We start from the raw sequence: 22153 nt of genomic DNA on the forward strand, positions 1-22153 counted from the left end.
AATTTTTGCTCACCATTCAGACTTTGTTTTATGTAATATGAATCTGAAAAGAAAGATGATTCTTAAAAGTGAAGCAAAAGAATGTTGAAGCAATTTCTTCATCTAATACTTCATTTCTTTAAGTAAATGGTTAGGAATTTTCATAGGATGACTTCGTTCTGCCTTGGAAATATTCCCTGTTATACATAAATAAAGAACCTTTAGCACCTGTATTTGTTTAAATTAAATCAGGTTATTATTCACACTCAGTTAAAGGTGATGAAAAGCAGTGCCAAAAACAGATAAAAATGCAGCATCGAAGGTCTTTCATGAGGCAAAATACATAGACTGGAGACTTGGCTAAATCTTTTGCCATTCACTGGCAGTAAGGAATCTCCTCCTTTCCTTTTATCCACAACTTGATGGAGAAGGAAACACTATTTCTAAACCATCTGTAGTGGCTAAGTTCAGCAGGCTACCTGCTGTTATTTTGTTCTATCCTCCATTTAATTCCTTAGTTCCTTTTATTTTACAATGACAAAAAATTGCAGTGTAGTTTCTTTTGAAAAGCAGTGTTTGAGGGTTTTTTTTATGACTGGCAATCAACAGCCATGTAATTGCTTTGTTATGTTTTACTAAAGAAGTCTGTTAAGTAGCACAACTTTGATACACTAGTAATAAGAGTTTGCAGGTTACAGAGACACCTGTGGTGACCAAAGCGACAGAAGCTGCTTATTAGAAAGAGCCAGTACAGCTGTGTCCTATTAACTCCTTATGACACTTTTTTGAAACACAAAATAAAGGCCTTGTTTAAGGCTTTAGAGCTCTTTCTCAAGGAGTTGCAAGACCAACTATGAGGTATGATAGGATATTTCAATTTACATTTATGTGGCATCTCATTATTAAGTTACTGTTATGAAAATAAAAAGAAATGATATTAAACAGTAAATAGAAACATCTAGGAATTTAATAAACATAGGAACAAGAAAAAAGGCAATGTGGAGAAAACATAATTTCTGGGATTTAAAATATTTGGCATCCTTACTCAAAGTCAAATTCTATCCATATTACAAATTAAATACTATTTTAAGGTATTACATTTATCTCTATAAAGTAATAAGTAAAATTATGTTGCTACTGTTTGTGTACGGCTGCTCATTTTTACAGTTAAGGCCTATGGTAAAATTCACATTCTACAAACACAAGATGAAAATTTGCTGAAATGGAATGTTCTTCCATTCCATACTTCCATACTTTTACTCCAAAAGAGTAAAAGTAGATTTCCTTTTGATATACAAAATTATAAGAGAATTACTTAGGCTGATGTTTTACCCTCCAAAAGAGTTTGGCTTTAGCCACAATTTTCTTACCATTTACCATAGATTCATCTAAGTAAAAGTTTTAGTTTCCGTCTCTGTGATGGTTTGAGTTTCCATATCTGTGATGTCTATAAGCTGTTTAGTCTGGATGCTTCCTTAGTGGTTTTATGAGACTGTCCTCTGATATGATGGCTGGGGACATTGATGCCCAAGACAGGAAAGGACTTGCCAAACTATTTTATTTTTGCTTAAGAAATACAGGGATTAAACCTACAGAAACATTAGTCCTCCATAATTTACTGTGAATCTCTTCTGTTTTAAGTGAAGGATATTGAACTAAGTGAATGGTTAAGTTACAAGAATATGAATGTGAATTGATATTATAAGTTAGATATCCTGGTTTTGCTAACAATCCAGAATGCCTGATTTCATTAACAAACTAGAATAAATAAGAAACAGATTTCTATAGAATGTCACAGGTATACACCACTGAAGATATAGATGGTTTGGATTTCCCCCTTCCAAAATGATTCTATTAACTTTCTAAGCTGAATACTTAAGTTAACCAATCTATATCTGTATAATGAATTAGAATAACTTCTAGATTGATCGTGGAACAGTCCAAATATTAACTAAAACATCAGACTTTAACAGTAGTGATTACTTGCCTCTTTTCTCCCTCACTAAATCATGATCTTCTGGAAGGACTTATTTTATTTGTCTCATTAAACAAAGCACTTTACAAAATTCTGGGGAAGAAACTCAATAAGAATTTGACAAATTGAATGTATTCATTTAATTCCACTTAAGAATGTTGCTTATAATTTCAGTATTGTATATCTAAATGGAAGTTTCTTTCTTAGAAAATTCTATATAGTGTTACTGGCTGCCAGGTATAGTTGCATTTCAGAGCCATTTTTTCTTAAAGCAGTAGGCAGAAAGCCCTTGTTAGTCTTGAAAGGTGCTAGAGGATATAATTTCCCAAATACCCAGTAAAACAATGATCCTGATAAAAACAGTAGGATATAACTGTAAAGAAAAAGCTAAAACCAAATAGATAATAGTAAACAAAGAGATCTTGTAATTCAATGGAAGTGGCTAAAATATCTTAAGAAAGGTATATATTGCTCCGTGTTTATTCATTTATTAAACATTTATTGCTTCCCTTGTGGCTCAGATGTTTTAAAGGATCTGCCAGCAGTGCAGGAGACCCAGGTTCAATCCTGAGTCAGAAAGATTCCCTGGAGAAGGAAATGGCTATACGCTACAGTCCAGGGGGTCACAAAGAGTCTAACAAGACTGAGTGATAACACTTTCACTTTTCAAACATTTACTGAATGTTTAATATGAACCAGGCTCAGTGCTATGCACTGGGGATGAAAAGTTGGAAAAGATACAGTGCTAATGCTTAAAACACTCGTAGTCTAGTAGGTAAGACTGACATAAGAGCTAATATGTAATATGAAATATATACAGGGTGCCTTGGGAGTATAGATGAAATTCATACTGAGTCACTCTACCTGAGTGAGCAAGGGAAGGACTTGAAAGAGATGGCACACAGAAGGTGATAATAGGTTTTCACTCTTTCTCTTCAGAGATTTTTTAATATTAGCAGCATTCTTACTTTACTGAGTTGCTATTCTTACAAAAGGATATTGGTACTTTAAACTTCATAATTAGCTATCTGAATTATGGAGGAGAGAAAAAATAGGAGTTGGCCAGCTAATGTAATCCAGTGTGGTCTGAACCAAATTGAACATTAAGGCCAACCAATCAGGATAGACAGATCTCAAGAAGTTGTTTTGTCAATAATTCATGCTGGTATTGGCATCTGCTTATAGGCAGACAGTGGAGCAGAGATCAGGAACCCTTTGGACTTGTAACATGTATAAAACCATGGTAGATTTAACTAATAAACATAAACAACAAAAATATTTTTAGCATAATATAGTGAGTGGATGGTCTATGAGAGAATAATTTCTTGAAATTCAGAACACATATCACTTCTAGGAAGCCTTGCGTCTACTCCCATTCTTCCCTTGCCTCAGATTCGGTAAAAATGCACATTCTGTATACTGCCATAGTATCACTGTACTAACTTGTACTGATGGCATTCATTATATGGAATGTTTATTATCTATCTCCCTGTTAGGTTGTCAGCTTCCCAAGGGAGCTATGTCTGTAATGTCAATGCATTAAAGTACCTTTTAAAATATGTGTTTTATTGATAGATTAAACCAATAATCTCTAATAGGATTTTTGAAACATAATGAATAAGAGAGATGAGCTTGGATAGTGGAAATACCATCGCAGATGCTACCATATCCCTCTAATTGTATGATTTTCCCCAACAGCCGTTAACAGGAATAATAAAGCAAAAGCCTTCAAAAGTCTTCTCCTTGGAGAATGAACTAAAAATAGCTGGAAGGAATACCTCATCATCTGCTAACATTAGTACCCCAGGCTGTTGTGGCCTCAGCTCGAGTGCCCCTGGCACCTGCTGGCCATCTGGAAAGAGGATTGAATTCTAACCAAGATGAGTTTATCCATTGGTTCCAAAGTTTCTCCCCCAGACTCACCAAGTCTCTGTGATACCTCTAAAGCAATTGGTCTCTCAAATTGGGCCATTTGGGATGGTACTCTGAACCTTCTGCTTTGGTGGTGGCATTGATTAAATATGCCCATTGGATATGTAAGAATGGTGGACTTGCCTCATGGTACAGTATGTCAAGAGGCTAGACAAAGGTCCATCTGGGCACCATCATAATTAAATATACATAGAACTATATAAAAAGCTCTATTAGAGCTATTTGGGACTGGGTAGTGGGAATATTGACACGTGAGTGCCCTTGGTGTTGAACTACAGGTTCTTGACCAAAGTTGTTTCATCAGGGAAAGCCACGTAATACGTGTGGCACAATAAACCACCCATATTAACCAGTAATAAGTAAGTTAATGGATATCACTTGTTCTGAATAGGCCCATGTGGCTAATGTCTTCGTACATCCAGTATAGATATTGCTTTAGATTATCTCATTCTGGAAAATTTAAACATTGAATTTGACCAGGATAGTGCAAACTGGGTCATCAGCAATGTATGAGTGCTGAAGAACAAGCTGCTTATATGTAAGTTCCTGAGATGAAAATGTTTGTCACATCAGTGTACATGCCACGAAGTGTTAAATTAGGCATTGCACACTATTTCTAAGTGGCGTTCAGAATAGCTGCAGATAGAACCCTAGGAATTACTGACAGAGCCTGGGTTACACAGGTTACGTGTAACATATGTAGCATTACACAGTTAGTACCAGTGTTCACAGACAATCCTATTGCCTATCAATGTTAGCTTTTGAACTTAATGCCCTTGGGTGCAGTATAATAGGTCACTGTAGACTTACACTGCTGTGCTGACAGGTACTTGTTAGCCTTGATATTCAAGTAATAGTTTTCCACATTACTTAATCTTTGGCAAGAGTTAATTGGCTTAAATCTCTTATTATCAGTAGGTTGTCTGCCTGCTCTTTCCATCTCAGTAATTAGCCATATCACAGTGGCTTACCCTTAATTCCAAACTACTTGCTGGTTCATGCCTGGCTGAAGCTAGCTGACCATGTTACTCTAACCCTATGCTTCCATTTAATCCAGCAAATATAGCCCAGGTGTGGTGTCTCCTTGGGGGACACAAGGAGTGTTAATTTCCAGCTGCTTCCCTACGAAAAGATATAGATTCTGCAAAGTAGCTGATAAAAACAGATGGACATGTTATGGTCAGAGTATTAAGACTTCCAGAGTGCCTTCATGCCAGATTTCCATATAATTTTCCCCAAACTCCTTTATTTCCTTTATGACACATTTTCCTTCCAAATCCTTATAAAGGAAATGTATTGCCATCCTAAACATCCCAGGTCAAGGCTTAATTAATGCTTTAAAATAAAGGTTCCAAAACACCAGGAGAGTTTGTCATTTTCTCCCTGGTTTGTTTTGTGAAGAGGGAGGAGAGAAGGTGAGGAGGAACCCCTCCTGTTCCATGATTACATCCTACCCACTCATTTTCTCCTTTTCTCCTCTGCTTTTGATTTTTAGTGGCGGTCTTAACAGAATGTCAAGATCAATTTGCAGCATGGTTTAACTCAAGGTTTGCATTCTGCCAGCAGCAATTGTCCCTGCAAACAATGCTGTGTGTTCTTGTAACTTCAGAAGCTTTTAGAAGGATCATGGCAAGGGCAGCATCTAATGACTTTATTAGTGTAGGGTTTCAAAATGGGCTCAGTAATTGTTCATATCTCTTCGTCAGCAAGTCATAATTACTGCTCAGCATTGTCCAAGGGTGCACTTGTAAATAGTTTCCTAATAGTACTGAAAGGAAGGAAAAGAGGGAGAGAATAAAAGGTGATGGTCTCTTTCAATAGAAAAGAAGCCAGTCTGTATATAGATGATGACTAAACTGTTTGCAATACATTTTTTACTCTTTTTAAAATAGACAATTATCCTTTTAAAAGTGTTCTTTGATATAACTTTAAATTCCCACTTTACAAGCTTTTTAAACTCTGATTTGGATACTTCCCACACTACTACCTAGTACTGCAATCATAACTGTCTGGAGGTGCATGCATTGTATCTGAATCAAGCATTTGTGTAAAAACAATTTTACTTCCTTGACATTCATCTATTAACAATTAACACTATTCAAGAAATATGTGTTTAACTCAGATACAGTTGTCTGTTTTCACAGTCTGCATGAAGACTGTTACAAAAGAACAGTGCAGGGTGATACTGTTGACATGGCAGTCCAAAAGCTCACTTAAGTTTTTATCAAATCCCATTTTCCTCATGCACTAGACTTTTCTTATTACTCTGTTGGCATTTTCCTTGGTCTTTCTCCTGAACTCTGTGCTTTGAGTATTGTAGGGATCTTGATTTTGAGAGTCATAGAATTAAAAGAATTGTTGCATTCTCAAGATATATAAAGTTTGAGCTTCATATCAAGCCTTCACCCCTTTGTGCTGTACTGCCAAATCCATACCTCTTGTGTGACTCCCATGTATAGTTTTGTGCAAATATTCACTTCCAATGGCTAGTTATCTTTGTATTTTAGGAAATTCAGACTACCAGAGATACTCGATTCAATTTATATATATAGATTACTAAACATGAGTTATCTAATGAAACAAATTCAAAAACGATGACATTCCCCAAATAAAATATTTTTAAAGTAATTTACCCCCTCATATCATTTGCTTTTCTTCTTTCCTGAAATTGATAAGATCTCAAGAGATTTTTCTTAATTGCTTCATCAGTATTGATAATTTCTATATTAGTGGTTGTTTCTGAAGAATTTTTGCTAATCATGTCATCTATGCCATTTGTAGCATATTTTTCTCTTTCATAAATGCTGATAGTAAAATGCTGAGAGAAACTATAAAAGAAACATATTAGGTCAGTCATGTAAAACCACCTATGGAAACTGATTCCTTTGATACTTTTCCAATATTTGCCTTTCAGTCTACATAGATGGTCAAAAGCGGTTTTGGTGCCCAATAATCTTAGTAATTGAATCTGCCAAACATGCCACCAAAAATTGAAAGAGGAAATAACTATTTGTCTGGAGTTGAGGGATCAGGTGAACTCCTGTTTCATAGATTTTTAGGTAGTTTTTTAGGGAATAGGTTTGGTATCCTTTACTTCAGCATACGTTTGTATCTTTGTACTTGGTTGGTTGCATTATCATAATAGAGAAAAGTATCAATTTTATATACTTACAAATACAGAGTTAACTATAGGGGTTTTTAAACAGCCATCTGTTAATTTATCTGTTGTTGACTGATTCAGCCTGTAGCCACAACAATTTTTAAAATCCTCCTAATAAGTTGTCACCTTTCATGTATCTTTCCTTTCCTCAGTATGTGATCAGCACCAAGAAAGTCCTCTTTAACATACTTCTCGACAGATCTCAACTAAGGAAAGAATGAGGCAAGTTTATATGAACAGTAAAGAGACTATGACTTTGATGTCTCAATCTGAGAAATTATGTTTCCCAGTCCCAGTATCAAATAAGGTATTGGAGGTTTTGAACTGTTCTCAGATAAGTTACTTAATTAACAACCACAGCAACAAAAATTTATTATTTGGATATTATGAAAGCTATATAACTCTTATTTATTAGTTCTTAAAGCAAAACCTATTCACATTTAAATATGTTAGCTGTTATTCTTAAAAGACTGATTTTCAATACATCTGTTTCCTCACTGTTTATGCAGACAGTCATACGTAAATCATAAAATGTAGGTAAATTAAGAATAAGACTCAGTCTGGGATTATGAAGAATATGGGTTATTAGGCAGGTGGTATAATATTTGTAGCTTTTTTTTTTCTTCTGTGAAAATGTGGGGGACCTGACCCTATTTGAACTTTTTACCTCTAAAATTCTATGACCTTCTGATGATGTGAACACACAGTTTTCAATAGAAAAATGAGAGGTAAGCTAGATTTCACTTTAAAAATGAATGTTAATAAAGTTTGTAAGTAGATTGTAGCGTATTGCCCTTACCAACTTGTGATCCAATCAGAGTGACCTTAGTGGGGTCTAGCCGGAGAAGGCAATGGCAACCCACTCCAGTACTCTTGCCTAGAGAATCCCATGCACGGAGGAGCCTGGTAGGCTGCGGTCCATGGGGTCGATAAGAGTCGGACACAACTGAGCGACTTCACTTTCACTTTTCACTTTCATGCATTGGAGAAGGAAATGGCAACCCACTCCAGTGTTCTTGCCTGGAGAATCCCAGGGACAGAGGAGCCTGTTGGGCTGACGTCTGTGGGGTTGCACATGACTGATGTGACTTAGCAGCAGCAGCAGCAGCTAAGGAAACCACGGCCATTTTCCACCTCTTTTACCAATAAAGGCATCTTCCTTATTCTTAGAACTGTCATTCAAATACTGACAGAGAGTCAGTAGCTAAGATCAAGATTATCAATACTGCTTTAAAACACACGCACACACACAGCAATTGCAATCATTAATTAAGCCCCAACTGTGTGTCAGATGCTGTATGTGTTGTTCAGTCACTGTGGTCATGTCTGACTCTTTGCGACCCCATGGACCATCTCCCGAAGCTTGCTCAAATTCATGTCCATCGAGTTGGTGATGCCATCCAACCGTCTCATCCTGTGTTGTCCCCTTCTCCTCCTGCCTTCAATCTTTCCCCCATCAGGGTTTTTTCTAATGAGTCAGCTCTTCGCATCAGGTGGCCAAAGGATTGGCACTTCGGCTTCAGCATCAGTCCTTCCAATGAATACTTAAGATTGATTTCCTTTAGGATTGACTGGTTTGATCTCTTTGCAGTCCAAGGGACTCTCAAGAGTCTTCTCTAACACCACTATATATAAGCTCATTTAATCCTCACTCTATATATACATTACCCCACTTAACCATAGTTCTGTAAGGTCAATGGTAAAGTCCAATTTCACACGTTAGGAAGCTATTTTGACTCAGATTCAGTAACTTACTCAAGGTCACATAAATGGTTGTACCAGATATAAATCCTCTAGATCTACCTGCACTTTTCTGCTACATACTTCTTGTCCCTTGACCTTGTCAGGCTGGATTATTATCAACAAACTGTACAAAAACTGTGCATAGACCTGTGGGAGGTATAAGAGAAGTGTAAGACAGGGATCTTTTGCTTAGGGAACAAATAAACACCAAATTCACCAAATCTTAAAGAGTTGGGGGTTAGAAACATTCTTAGTTAACATCCAGTTTGCAACTGTGCAGGCATTTTCCCCTATGTTATATCTAACTGATATTACTACAGTCTCTACATAAAGAATCTGCCTGTAATGTGGGAGACCCGGGTTTGATTCCTGGGTTGGGAAGATTCCCTGGCAGAGGAAATGGCAACCCTCTCCACTATTCTTGCCTGGAGAATTCCATGGACAGAGGAGCCTGCTGCTGCTGCTGCTAAGTCGCTTCAGTCGTGCCCGAATCTGCTCGACCCCATAGACAGCAGCCTACCAGGCTCCCCTGTCCCTGGGATTCTCCAGGCAAGAACACTGGAGTGGATTGCCATTTCCTTCTCCAATGCATGAAAGTGAAAAGTGAAAGTGAAGTCGCTCAGTCGTGTCTGACTCTTAGCGACCCCATGGACTGCAGCCTTCCAGGCTCCTCCACCCATGGGATTTTCCAGGCAAGAGTACTGGAGTGGGGTGCCATTGCCTTGGTGGGCCCCAAATAAGTTAGCAAAGAATCAGACACGACTGAGTTACTAACATTTTCACTTTCACTTTGCTACATGAATCCTGCTGGTGGCTCAGAGGTTAAAGCATCTGCCTGCAGTGCAGGAGACCTGGGTTCAATCCCTGGGTTGGGAAGATCCCCTGGAGAGGGAAATGGCAACCCACTCCAGTATTCTTGCCTGGAGAATCCCATGGACGGAGGAGCCTGGTGGGCTACAGTCCATGGGGTCGAAAAGAGTCGGACTCGACTGAGCGACTTCACTTTTCACTTTCACATGAATCCTGCTAGGGATGGAGAGATGAAAGCTTCAAAAGATTTTGAGTGGCAGAAGTTTTTTCAATAGTACTTCTTCCCAATGCAATCCCTATCAAGCTACCAACAGTATTCTTCACAGAGCTAGAACAAATAATTTCACAATTTGTATGGAAATACAAAAAACCTCGAATAGCCAAAGCGATCTTGAGAAAGAAGAATGGAACTGGAGGAATCAACCTACCTGACTTCAGGCTCTACCACAAAACCACAGTTATCAAGACAGTATGGTACTGGCACAAAGACAGAAATATAGATCAATGGAACAAAATAGAAAGCCCAGAGATAAATCCACGCACATATGGACACCTTATCTTTGACAAAGGAGGCAAGAATATACAATGGATTAAAGACAATCTCTTTAACAAGTGGTGCTGGGAAATCTGGTCAACCACTTGTAAAAGAATGAAACTGGACCACTTTCTAACACCATACACAAAAATAAACTCAAAATGGATTAAAGATCTAAACGTAAGACCAGAAACTATAAAACTCCTAGAGGAGAACATAGGCAAAACACTCTCTGACATACATCACAGCAGGATCCTCTATGACCCACCTCCCAGAATATTGGAAATAAAAGCAAAAATAAACAAATGGAACCTAATTAACCTTAAAAGCTTCTGCACATCAAAGGAAACTATTAGCAAGGTGAAAAGACAGCCTTCAGAATGGGAGAAAATAATAGCAAATGAAGCAACTGACAAACAACTAATCTCAAAAATATACAAGCAACTCCTACAGCTCAACTCCAGAAAAATAAACGACCCAATCAAAAAATGGGCCAAAGAACTAAATAGACATTTCTCCAAAGAAGACATACAGATGGCTAACAAACACATGAAAAGATGCTCAACATCACTCATTATCAGAGAAATGCAAATCAAAACCACTATGAGGTACCATTTCACACCAGTCAGAATGGCTGCGATCCAAAAGTCTACAAATAATAAATGCTGGAGAGGGTGTGGAGAAAAGGGAACCCTCTTACACTGTTGGTGGGAATGCAAACTAGTACAGCCACTATGGAGAACAGTGTGGAGATTCCTTAAAAAACTGGAAATAGAACTGCCTTATGATCCAGCAATCCCACTGCTAGGCATACACACTGAGGAAACCAGAAGGGAAAGAGACACATGTACCCCAATGTTCATTGCAGCACTGTTTATAATAGCCAGGACATGGAAGCAACCTAGATGTCCATCAGCAGATGAATGGATAAGAAAGCGGTGGTACATACACAATGGAGTATTACTCAGCCATTAAAAAGAATACATTTGAATCAGTTCTAATGAGGTGGATGAAACTGGAGCTTATTATACAGAGTGAAGTAAACCAGAAGGAAAAACATCAATAGAGTATACTAACGCATATATATGGAATTTAGAAAGATGGTAACAACAGCCCGGTGTATGAGACAGCAAAAGAGACACTGATGTATAGAACAGTCTTATGGACTCTGTGGGAGAGGGAGAGGGTGGGAAGATTTGGGAGAATGACATTGAAACAAGTAAAATATCATGTAAGAAACAAGTTGCCAGTCTAGGTTCGATGCACGATACTGGATGCTTGGGGCTAGGCCACTGGGATGACCCAGAGGGAGGGTATGGGGAGGGAGGAGGGAGGAGGGTTCAGGATGGGGAACACATGTATACCTGTGTCGGATTCATTTTGATATTTGGCAAAACTAATACAATTATGTAAAGTTTAAAAATAAAATAAAATAAAAAAAATAGTACTTCTTCCCAGCTTGCTCTCTTTGGGTTCTAGTTTTGGCCTTGGAATTACCTGAAATAAGACTAGCTTCTTTTCTGCATTGTAGTCTTTTATTTGTTTAATCCTAACTGTCTTGTTTACCTTTCCAACCAAGTATATTTATTTCTTCCGTTGTTCCTCATATGATAGGGTATCTAGACCTAGCCCATTCTAAAGGGACCCAGAATCGAGCATAATACTTCAGTGGAAATTTGTTTGATGCCGTGCTCAGTTGTAGTCTATAAGTTTATTATTGGCTTTTATTGAACTGAAGAAGTCAACTAAAATCCCCTAGCAGTTTTCCAGGTATTGGGTGGTCCAGAAGGGACTGGGTCTGAGTTGTTATTGATATTAAACCAGATTTCTACCATTCTCTACTAATGCAATTGATTGGCAGGATCTTTTGAAGCTTGTGTTCTATTAACTCTCCGAAATTTTATCACTTGTAAATAATACCTGAACTTCTTCTTGTCAGCATTCCTGTTATCATTCTTGATAATTCTCTCAATTCCTAGACTTGTCCAACTAGAGAAAAATTTTTTTCTTCTCTTTGTTTACCATACTTAGATCTGGTCATCAATAGAAAATGTATCACCTTATATATTTTTATTTCAAACATCTGGCTCTGATGAACACGTCCTGTTTCACTTACCTCAAGTGTCACCAGTGCTCAATTTGTTTCGTTTTGTTTTTATCTCATCATGCCCTTCAATCTATTGACCCCCACCACCTGACCTCATCTACCCTTTCCTGTGTCCAGTCTTCATTTCCTTCCGTGTCCTATTTAAATTTCAAGGTTCATCATTATCACTTCTTTGTAATACTTGAAACTCCTTCATCTCTGTCTTCCTCCATTGCATTCAGTTTGTTGACCCAAACTATTCACCTTCTCTATGCCCATGCCTTGCAGTTGAACACTGCTGGAGACAATCATACTGACTGATTTTTTAAAAAATAAGCACAAGCAAGGTTTTGTACATAAGCATTGAATTCAGTTCTGGCAGCTAAAGGAGAAAGAGGAAATGTGCTAGGCATATCCTCACTCTTTCATCTATCCATCCAATGTATATTTATGTGCCAGGTACTTAGAGTTTATGATTTACCATTTAAATTTTTCATTGTCTGATAAAAGGTAGTCTAATCATTTGTGTCAAAATTTCCTGACAATGAATTCAAAGAATTTTGTTGCATGATTTTCAATTTGAGAAACATTAGGAAATATAATAATAAAATATAATAAACAATTATTTTGTACTATCGTAGAAAGATGAATCACTTTAAATAGATATTTCTTATATCAATCCCCTGTAAAAACAGAGGGCTTTGTGTTAAATCTTTTTTCAGACATGGTAATTCTTTAGGTGAATACGGCCCTGAAATACTCCTTTTCATGATCTAACTCATAACAGGCATAGAGCTTAGAAAAAGCCTTGTAGTAAACCTGACCGTTCAACTTGCTGTCAAACATCAGCTGTCTCAAATGAGCCTTTGTTGAGTGCTGCGTTGTAATCAGTTCTTGCTTGAAAGCTTTGATGAGTGACTAAAGTGCTAATACTCTATGCTGTTGGTCATTTATCTTTTAAAAACTTTTCTCCTGTGCATGAGGCTTCTCCTGATGCTCTCCTACATTTTTTTAATTTGTTAGAACAATAGTTCTTTTCCAATACATAAGGAAATTGTATATAAATATCAAGGTCTCAAGAGAAGCCAACCAACTCTGAAAAATTTTTATATAATAATGCTGAGTGAATCTTACATAATAATAAAATCACAAAGTCTCCAAATTTTGCAGGAAAAAAAAACATAGACTATAACGTGGAAAAAAATATGTATATCTTCATTTTCCACCTTAGAGTAGGGCATAATCTTACTTTATGATGATTCCATAGAAGTTACAGAGCACTGTAACTTTTAATACAGTGCTTGGCACTGTATTATATGTATGACTTCTTATTTAAGTGATATGAATCTAAAATTTGCTGTTAAAACTTACTTTAGGAAGCATTTTGCCATATCCTTAATTTGGGGGGAAGGGAAGAGAAAGGAAAAGCCCATTTTGACTCTAAAACATATAATAGGGAGGGAAAAGAGGTAATATTGATTAATCCACAGACCAACTCCCAGAGTAGATAATATTGCCTTCACTTTATATGTGAGAAAACAAAGGCTCAGAGAGATTAGGGCTTCCCTGATAGCTCAGTTGGTAAAGAATCCACCTGCAGTGCAGGAGACCCGGGTTCGATCCCTGGGTTGGGAAGATCCCCTGGAGAAGGGAAAGGCTACCCACTCCAGTATTCTTGCCTAGAGAATTCCATGGACTGTATAGTCCATGGGTCGTGAAGAGTCAGACATGACTGAGTGGCTTTCACTCACTCACTCAGAAAAATTAAGATATCCAAAGAAACAATTAGTAAGCAACAAAATCAGGTTTATTTTACTCCAAAGTCTTTGTCTCACAATATTATGTTGATTACAATAATTCCTATTAATACTTTCTCTAATATGTTAAAATTTGGATACTTTATACCTCTTCTAAGTAACATTTTCAATTATTAGATGGTGACAGGATGAAATTATGTAAAAACTACAGTATTCTAAAAATCAGGTGGGAAGCTTAGAGTCATGAACTTGTGGATGAATGCCTGCTATTTTGAGGGATGAAATGACCTATCAAGGTAGAAGCATACTGAAAGAGGCCTTGGAGACGATGGTAATTCATACCAACTGTCTTAAACTGATTTCAGGGTACTTCGCTGGTAGTCCAGTGACTAGGACTCTGCCAGGGAGCCCAAGTTTGATCCCTGGTCAGGGAGCTAGATCCCACATGCCACAACTAAGACCTGGCACAGCCAAATAAATAAATAAAAATAAACTGATGTCAATTAAAGTAGTTGGAAGAGACAAAGGAAGATTGTATGATCATCATTGTTACAGTGGAGATACAGGTTATTGAAGCATGAACTAGCCCATTCTTGTAACAAATATTGATACATACTGTTTGGCAGTAGGTGCTAGGAATACAGATGTGATTAAAAGATGATTCTCCTACTAGCTGTCCAGGAGCACTATCTTGGAACAGAAAGTTCTCCATGATTTCTAAGCTCCCATTCCTTTCTCTGACTTTCTTCCAGCCCTTAATCTGAACCACTCTATCTAGCCCCCAGTTTTATATCAGATTATGTTTCCTGTTTGGCAGTGTTGATTTATCAAACCTGAAATATTCTTATTATCTTAAGGACACAGACCATGTCTTACCTTGCATATTTAGTAGACCCTCATAAGTACTGATCAATTGGTAAAAGGCAGAACACAGAAAAAATATTATCTGCCATTTAACATAAATTTGTTCTCTTGTATAGTCCCTGGAAAATGAATCTTCTCTTTACATTGCTAGAGAAGAAATGTCTGCATTTGATAAGCGATTGGGTTAAATGTTCTCTATTCCCTCACCCAACTTAAAATGGGGTACTTAAATGTTTTTGAGTAATATTCTTACTCATGGTGAGAAGATAGCCAGTTACCTGATTATTGTCCCTCCAAAAAATTAGTATAAATTGGTCCCTGTAGATTAGTTACAGCCCTGTCATTAAACTGTTAGTGTTTCAAAGCATTTCCACTTGAATAATTTATGGATGACAGCAAGAAGATACTTGTGTGTTTTTTTTAAACTCTGACTACTAATCTTTTTTTTTTTCTTTTACTTTACAATATTGTATTAGTTTTGCCATACATCAACATGAATCCGCCATGGGTGTACACATGTTCTCACTCCTGAACCCCCCTCCCACCTCCCTCCCCATACCATCCCTCTGGGTCATCCCAGTGCACCAGCCCCAAGTCTATTGAGACGATTTAGCAGTTTACTGTTACTGGTTAGTCTTAAACCAAAGACAGGTGAAAGCTGCTTTTCAGATTAAATTTTCACCAAGTTTCATCTTGTGGTTTCTTAAATTCACCTTTAGTTTGGCTGTGTTCTTTAACATGCACGCATTCAGTATTTGCATTTGTACAGAGAGACATTATACTATTCTTTTAGCAAACAATTTGACAGTATTTATCACCAGTCATTAAATGACTCTATACTTTTTTACCCTGTAATTCCACTTCACAGACTTTTCCCTTAAAAATACTTTAAGAATTTTCCCAGTATTATTTATACTGATAAAAAAAAAAAACTAAAAAGAAAAATCTAGCTGTAGGTGAATAGTTATGAATATGGTGATGTTACGTCTACTCAATGGAATGTTATTCAGCCATCTAACTTGCTGGTTCATTACTTTTGTATAGGTGGCAAAAGGACTGTATCCAACTAAACACTAATTACCACAAAAAGAAAAAGATGTACTTGTGCAAAAGACTGATAAGAAATAGACAAATGTGATTAACATTGTGGTAAATTTGGGTATTGTGTGCAATTTTTCTTTGTTTTTATAAGAGAGTTACTGTCTTAGGTTCAAATTCTTTATTGACTGGGTAATACCTTCATATTAATCAAAACTCAAAGTTGTAGAAGGGTACATAATGAAAAGTCTCCTCCTTATCCTTGTTTCTAAGTTATCTTTTCCAGGAGTAATGTGTTAAGTTTCCTATTTATCCATCCAGAGATTATTTTATACATAAATAAGCTAATATATCATCATTTTCCCACTTTACACAAATGGTAAACAGTATTTAACACCTTCCTTTTCCCACTAACATCATATCTTAAAACAAACTTCATATCAGTTCATAAAGAATCCTTTCTATTTTATGACTACATAGTATTCCTTTTAATTCCGTAATATACTATAATTTATTTAACCAGATCCTATTGGTTGTCATTTGGGTCATGTCCAATATTTTTCTATTACAAGCTTACAGTAAATAACTATGCACATATATTTCCATCTGGAAAATATATCTATAGAATAAATTCCCAGTTTTAGGAGTACTGGGTTAAGAGTTAGTATATTTAATTTTAATAGACACTGGCAAATTTCCCACAAGAGAGTGGGTACCAATTTCACTCCTACTAACAGCAAGCAGTAGTGCCTGTTTCCCTATAACCTGGCCAGTGCAAGGTATTACCAAATTTTATTTTGTGTTTACTAATCTGACAGATTAAAAAATGGTTTTAGTATAGTTTTAATTAGGAGCTAACTCATCATGGTATCCGGTCCCATCACTTCATGGCAAATAGATGGGGAAACAGTGGCTGACTTTATTTTTTGGGGCTTCAAAATCACTGCAGATGGTGATTGCAGTCATGAAATTAAGACGCTTACTCCTTGGAAGGAAAGTTATGACCAACCTAGACAGCATATTAAAAAGCAGAGACATTAGTTTGCCAACAAAGGTCTGTCTAGTCAAGGCTATGGTTTTTCCAGTGGTCATGTATGGATGTGAAAGTTGGACTGTGAAGAAAGCTGAGCGCCAAAGAATGGATGCTTTTGAACTGCGGTGTTGGAGAAGACTCTTGAGAATCCCTTGGACTGCAAGGAGATCCAGCCAGTCCATCCTAAAGGAAATCAGTCCTGGGTGTTCATTGGTAGGACTGATGTTGAAGTTGAAACTCCAATACTTTGGCCACCTGATGCAAAGAGCTAACTTATTTGAAAAGACCCTGATGTTGGGAAAGATTGAGAGCAGGAGGAGAAGGGGACAATAGAAGGTGAGATGGTTAGATGGCATCACCGACTCAATGGACATGAGTTTGGGTAGACTCTTGGGAGTTGGTGATGGACAGGGAGGCCTGGCACGCTGCGGTTCATGGGGTTGCAAAGAGTCGGACACAACTGAGCTACTGAAATGAACTGAAGTCATTAGGAATTATTTTTAGTATCTTTTCACATGTTTATGAGCCATTACTGTTTCTGTTTCTGGAAGCAGACAGATATTCTTTGTTGGTTTTTTCCCAGTTATTAAGGGTTCTTTATACATTAGGGAAGTTAGCCCTTTTTCTGTGGTTTCAAATTCAGAACTTTTTTCCAGTTCATAATTTATTTTTTGGCCTAGCTATGGTTTTCTTCCAACCATGTGAAAACTCAAAATTATCAGTTTTTTATTTTATGCTTCACTCTGCTTCAGCTATACTCACCTTTCAAATATGCTAGATGCTTTCCAGATTTAAGGTCTTTGTGTTTGCTATTCTCTCTGCCTGGAATTCTCTTCCCAGAAGTATGTGTTGCACTTCATCCTTTACCTCTTTTGAATCTTTGATTAAGTATCAACTTTTAAGTTGACTTCTCTATGTAATATTGCAACACCTCTTCCCTGCCTTGTTTTTCCTCCATCACCTGGAGCTCACAGATTTTAGTTTTGTCTCACATCATATTACACCTCACCTATACAGATGAAGGAAGTGGGAATTATCTTCAGTGTCATCACCTCAGGAGAGTAGACACTAGGTCCAGTGAATATGCCATTGCCCAAAACATTTAGGGGACACTTCTTTAAGAGATGTCTTAAGAGAAAGCTTAAAGGCTCTCAAAGAAAGAAGTCCTGCCTCCTAAAAGCAGTGTTTCTCAAAGTGTGCCCACAAAACTCTTGAATCAGAAACACCTTGGAGGGAGACAGTTGGGAGCTTTTTAAAAAGACAGTTTCCTGGGCCTTACCACAGATCTATTAAATCAGAATCTCTCAGCCATGGGACTGAGGAATTTGCCTTTTGAATAAATTTCATAGGTGATTCCTAGGCCTTTAAAGCTTGAAAATCACTGCCTTTATAGTCAGTGTCTCTCAGCTTGTTTACCTAACTTATTTTGACCCAAAGACTTAGAACTATTTCAAAACCTCAAAGCCACCCTTAAAGGACAAAGGCACATATGCCAGTGGTGCTGAAGATCATATCCAGAACTGAGCTGCACAATGGATAGGCATGCAGGCTTGGAGAAATGATTTTGTGGTAGGAGACAGTAGTCTTTAGCTGTTTTTGGTATGCTTGACAATGCTAGCAACATTGTTAGGTCTCACTTTACATGTTATAGGCCCTTGGCTTTAACTTCCCTATTAAGGGCAAAAAAGGAAGAAGGGAGAATTCTGTGTTGGCTAGACAGTAGATGATCTCTAAGGTCCTTTCTATGTATTTTGTGTTCTGGTTTTTCTACTGAGCTGTACACATATTTTTTAACAAATCCTGAACGCATGAATGAATATGTATAACTAATGAGGCTTACTACTATAGCAAAAACCAGGTTTGGCTTGCTTTAAAAAAAGAGCCTCCTTAAATCAAAGTGATTTCAAAAGATGTAATATAAAAAACAAACAAACCAAAAAAAAACCACTCAGCAACCCATACTGGAAAAGTCCTATATTACTATTGAATGTGAATTTCTTCTACTCGATAACCTTTCGTTTTGGAAAAATGATTCACACATTATCAGAAAGACATTTAATGTGTTTAATAGTTCAAGGGTAAGCAGCCAGAAATTTTGATGCTGATTCTTCTTGGTTTCAAATTAGTTAACATTGTGTGTGTGCGTGTGTGCATGTGTGTGCACAGGCGCATGCACACGAGCATGCGTGAACACTGTCAGTCAAGTATGACTCTGCGACTCCACGGACTGTAGCCCGCCAGTCTCCTCTGTCCATAAAATTTTCCAGGCAACTGGAGCGGGTGGCCATTTCTTACTCCAGATTATTTAATTTCATATTCCCTTTTAAGTGTGTAAAGTTTTATGGTACTACACAACTATAGCATTTATAATTTTACTTCCTTATTTCCCAAATATCAATACCTGCCCTTTTGTGCTCTGAATGAGAGTAATACCAGTGATTGTATTTGCTTCGTCAACAATTCTTTGATGCTGTGTCTTAATACACAAAAAAATCTTTTAGTGTTGGCCCATAGGTATGTTATCATTTTAATCATGGAAAAAATGATAAAAATTTTAAATATAATTATGCATTTAATAATGATCAAATAGCTACCAATTTTAACTGTCTACCATGTTCTACGCACAGTTCTGAGTGCTTTCTGTATAAGAATGTTAAGTGTTTTAAAGTTGTGTTATTTCCACTTTATATACAAGGCTTCTTTAAACTTATAGATGTCACATTGAAATGTAATAATCAGGAAGCCTCACACACAGTTTTTAACAGGTTTTTTTTTTTTTTTTTTTTTAGCAAATATGCCTCTTTACATTACCTGATATACAGTAGGTAGACAGTAGATGTAGAATTTCATCACCCTGTCCCTAAATTGCTGTGTTTCTTTTAGTATATACTTTTTGTTGAAATACGATTTGAAGTTGATTACTTATGTAATTATGGGTTTGATTGAAAGAAACTAAACTATATCATGTTTTGAATTAAAATGAGATTACTTTTTCTCATATCTGATTTGTTAGTAATCCTGGTTTCCATTAACAGGATAGAAAAGATCTCTGCTTCAGAGGCTGAAAATTTTACTAATGATTAATATATGCTAGCCATCAGATGTTCTGTTTATTTTTCTCCTCAAACTTTAGATTAAAACCACTTCCTCTTATCTTTCCAGTTCTAGACTTCTAATAGCAAGAATTGGTGAATATAGCTTCTGATTATATTTTCTTGGGCATCCCCAGTGGCTCAGATGGTAAAGAATCTGCCTGCAATTCAGGAGACCTGGGTTCAGTCCCCAGGTGGGGAAGATCCCCTGGAGAAGGAAATGGCAACCCACTCCAGTATTCTTGCCTGGACAGAGGAGCCTGGTGGGCTACAGTCTATGGGGTCACAAAGAGTCGGACACAACTGAGCAACTAACACTTTAATTTTCTTTACCAAGGCCAGAGTTTGAGGCTTCCCACTCCCTATCCCCACCACCTCCACCACTACCTACCAACCCATGCCCCAGGGCACAGTGAGTTGCTTTATTAATTCTGACTTGTTATTAACCATTTTACTTCATTCATTTTCTCAGCATGTCCTTCTTTTCCTCTTTCCCTCATTTTACCCCCTTAATAAGAGCATTCTTTGTCTTTTCAAATTTGTTACTTTAGCCTTTGGCTTTGGGGGGTTGATTTTGCAGTTTGTTATTCCCATTCCTCAAGTCAGTCTATGATGCATAGGTTGTTTGATTTATTAAAATATTTTACAATCAAAAAACAAAATCATTTCTTCTTGCCACAGAATGGTTACCATTGCTTCCCCCTTTGGTGTTTGAGATTGCAGCAATTCGATTGCTGTGGAAATCATTTATCTTTTCTTGGCAGCTGACTCTGATGAGCACCATTGGTAGTTAGACAAGTTTGCTGCCACCTCTAGATACACTGGCACACTTTTGTGTTTTCAGAGGAAGAAAATACCACAATTATGAGAGAACTGCATTTATTCTCTTAAAACCACTGGTTTTTCCCATGTCTGATTTTGCTGTAAGGTTTTGAACTAGATTTCTGCTGCCAGTACTGTGATGTGAATGGTAACTTTGTGTTGTGAATGATCTTGAGAAGAAGAAGCAGGGCCTCCCACCCATGAGAAAGATTTGATATTTGCATTGTGAAGTTCTTGTAAATTGTAAAGGAAGGAACTGGCAAGTAGGAATTTTTTAATTGGGGGCTGTCCATTGGCACTATGGGCTCTTGATGATTACAATTTGAAAATTTCAAATCTTAGGAAGATCTTAGGAGCTAAGATCTGAATTCTTAATTAAGATCTGCTTAATTCAGATCTTAGGAAGATTAATCAGATTAATTAAAGTTTTAACAAAGTTTCTCTGATTACAACAAATTGCTAGTTAAGGCCATTGGAAAGCATCAACTGGCTGTGTGATCCCTTAATATTTCTCACCTGCTGAGAAATGATTGGAATGATTTGCTAATACCTGGTAGAAAACTGATCACCTTGTTGTTTTGTAGTAATTGAATGGTTTAATGGTTAATGTGACCTTGAAGTCAGTACCTCCCTTGAATGTTTTATATAGTTTTGAAATTTATGTTGTAAATTTAAACCCAATTAAATACCTATATTTTCATAATTATTTTCCCATCTAGCTCATTTTCACAAAAAGAGGATTTGGGATATACACAATTTCCAGGCAAAATTGTCTTGAAATCGAATTCCTAAAACTACTAAGCTAACCTGCCTGCCTGCCTCCCTTTTCTTTCTTCCTTCCTGGCTTCTTTTCTTCCTTCACTTTTTGCAGGTCTCCTCTTTAGCTAGTATTTAATATCACTCATGAGGCTAATGCTGTGATGGGCATCTACTGTGTGATATCCGCTTAATCCATTGGTGTGAAAGCAACAAGGACTTATTTTCTCCCTTTTGTAGGAAACAGCATTCCAACTGTTTTTTGACATCTTTAATTTCAGAGGTTGTCAATGATCAGATGAGGGTCAAGATTGACTTTGAAATATTTTAGTAGTAAGCAGAAAGGAAAATGAGATCTAACTTTCTAGTCTCCTGATCTACACATCTTCACTGATGAATTAAAGCTGTATGTGTGCGAATTTTGGTATAGAGGCTTAGGCTGCATCAGCACCTTTTATCTCATAATAGTTGTGAAATGTGAAGATCTGAATTTTCATGGGGGCACTGATATTTCATGGTCAACAGTGGGTTTTTTAAGGCCTTGTCATTTCAGATTGCCATGAGATCTGGT

The 22153-nt window shown here is 37.0% G+C and overlaps 1 protein-coding gene across 4 annotated transcripts in view; it reads left to right on the plus strand.

The window, feature by feature from the left end:
• FAF1 (Fas associated factor 1) overlaps positions 1 to 22153 on the plus strand; it is a 498425-nt gene that overhangs the window by 365058 nt on the left and 111214 nt on the right. The gene's annotated exons all lie outside the window — the stretch shown is intronic.

The sequence above is a fragment of the Bos javanicus genome, chromosome 3, assembly GCF_032452875.1.
Source record: "Bos javanicus breed banteng chromosome 3, ARS-OSU_banteng_1.0, whole genome shotgun sequence".
Lineage (NCBI taxonomy): Eukaryota > Metazoa > Chordata > Mammalia > Artiodactyla > Bovidae > Bos > Bos javanicus.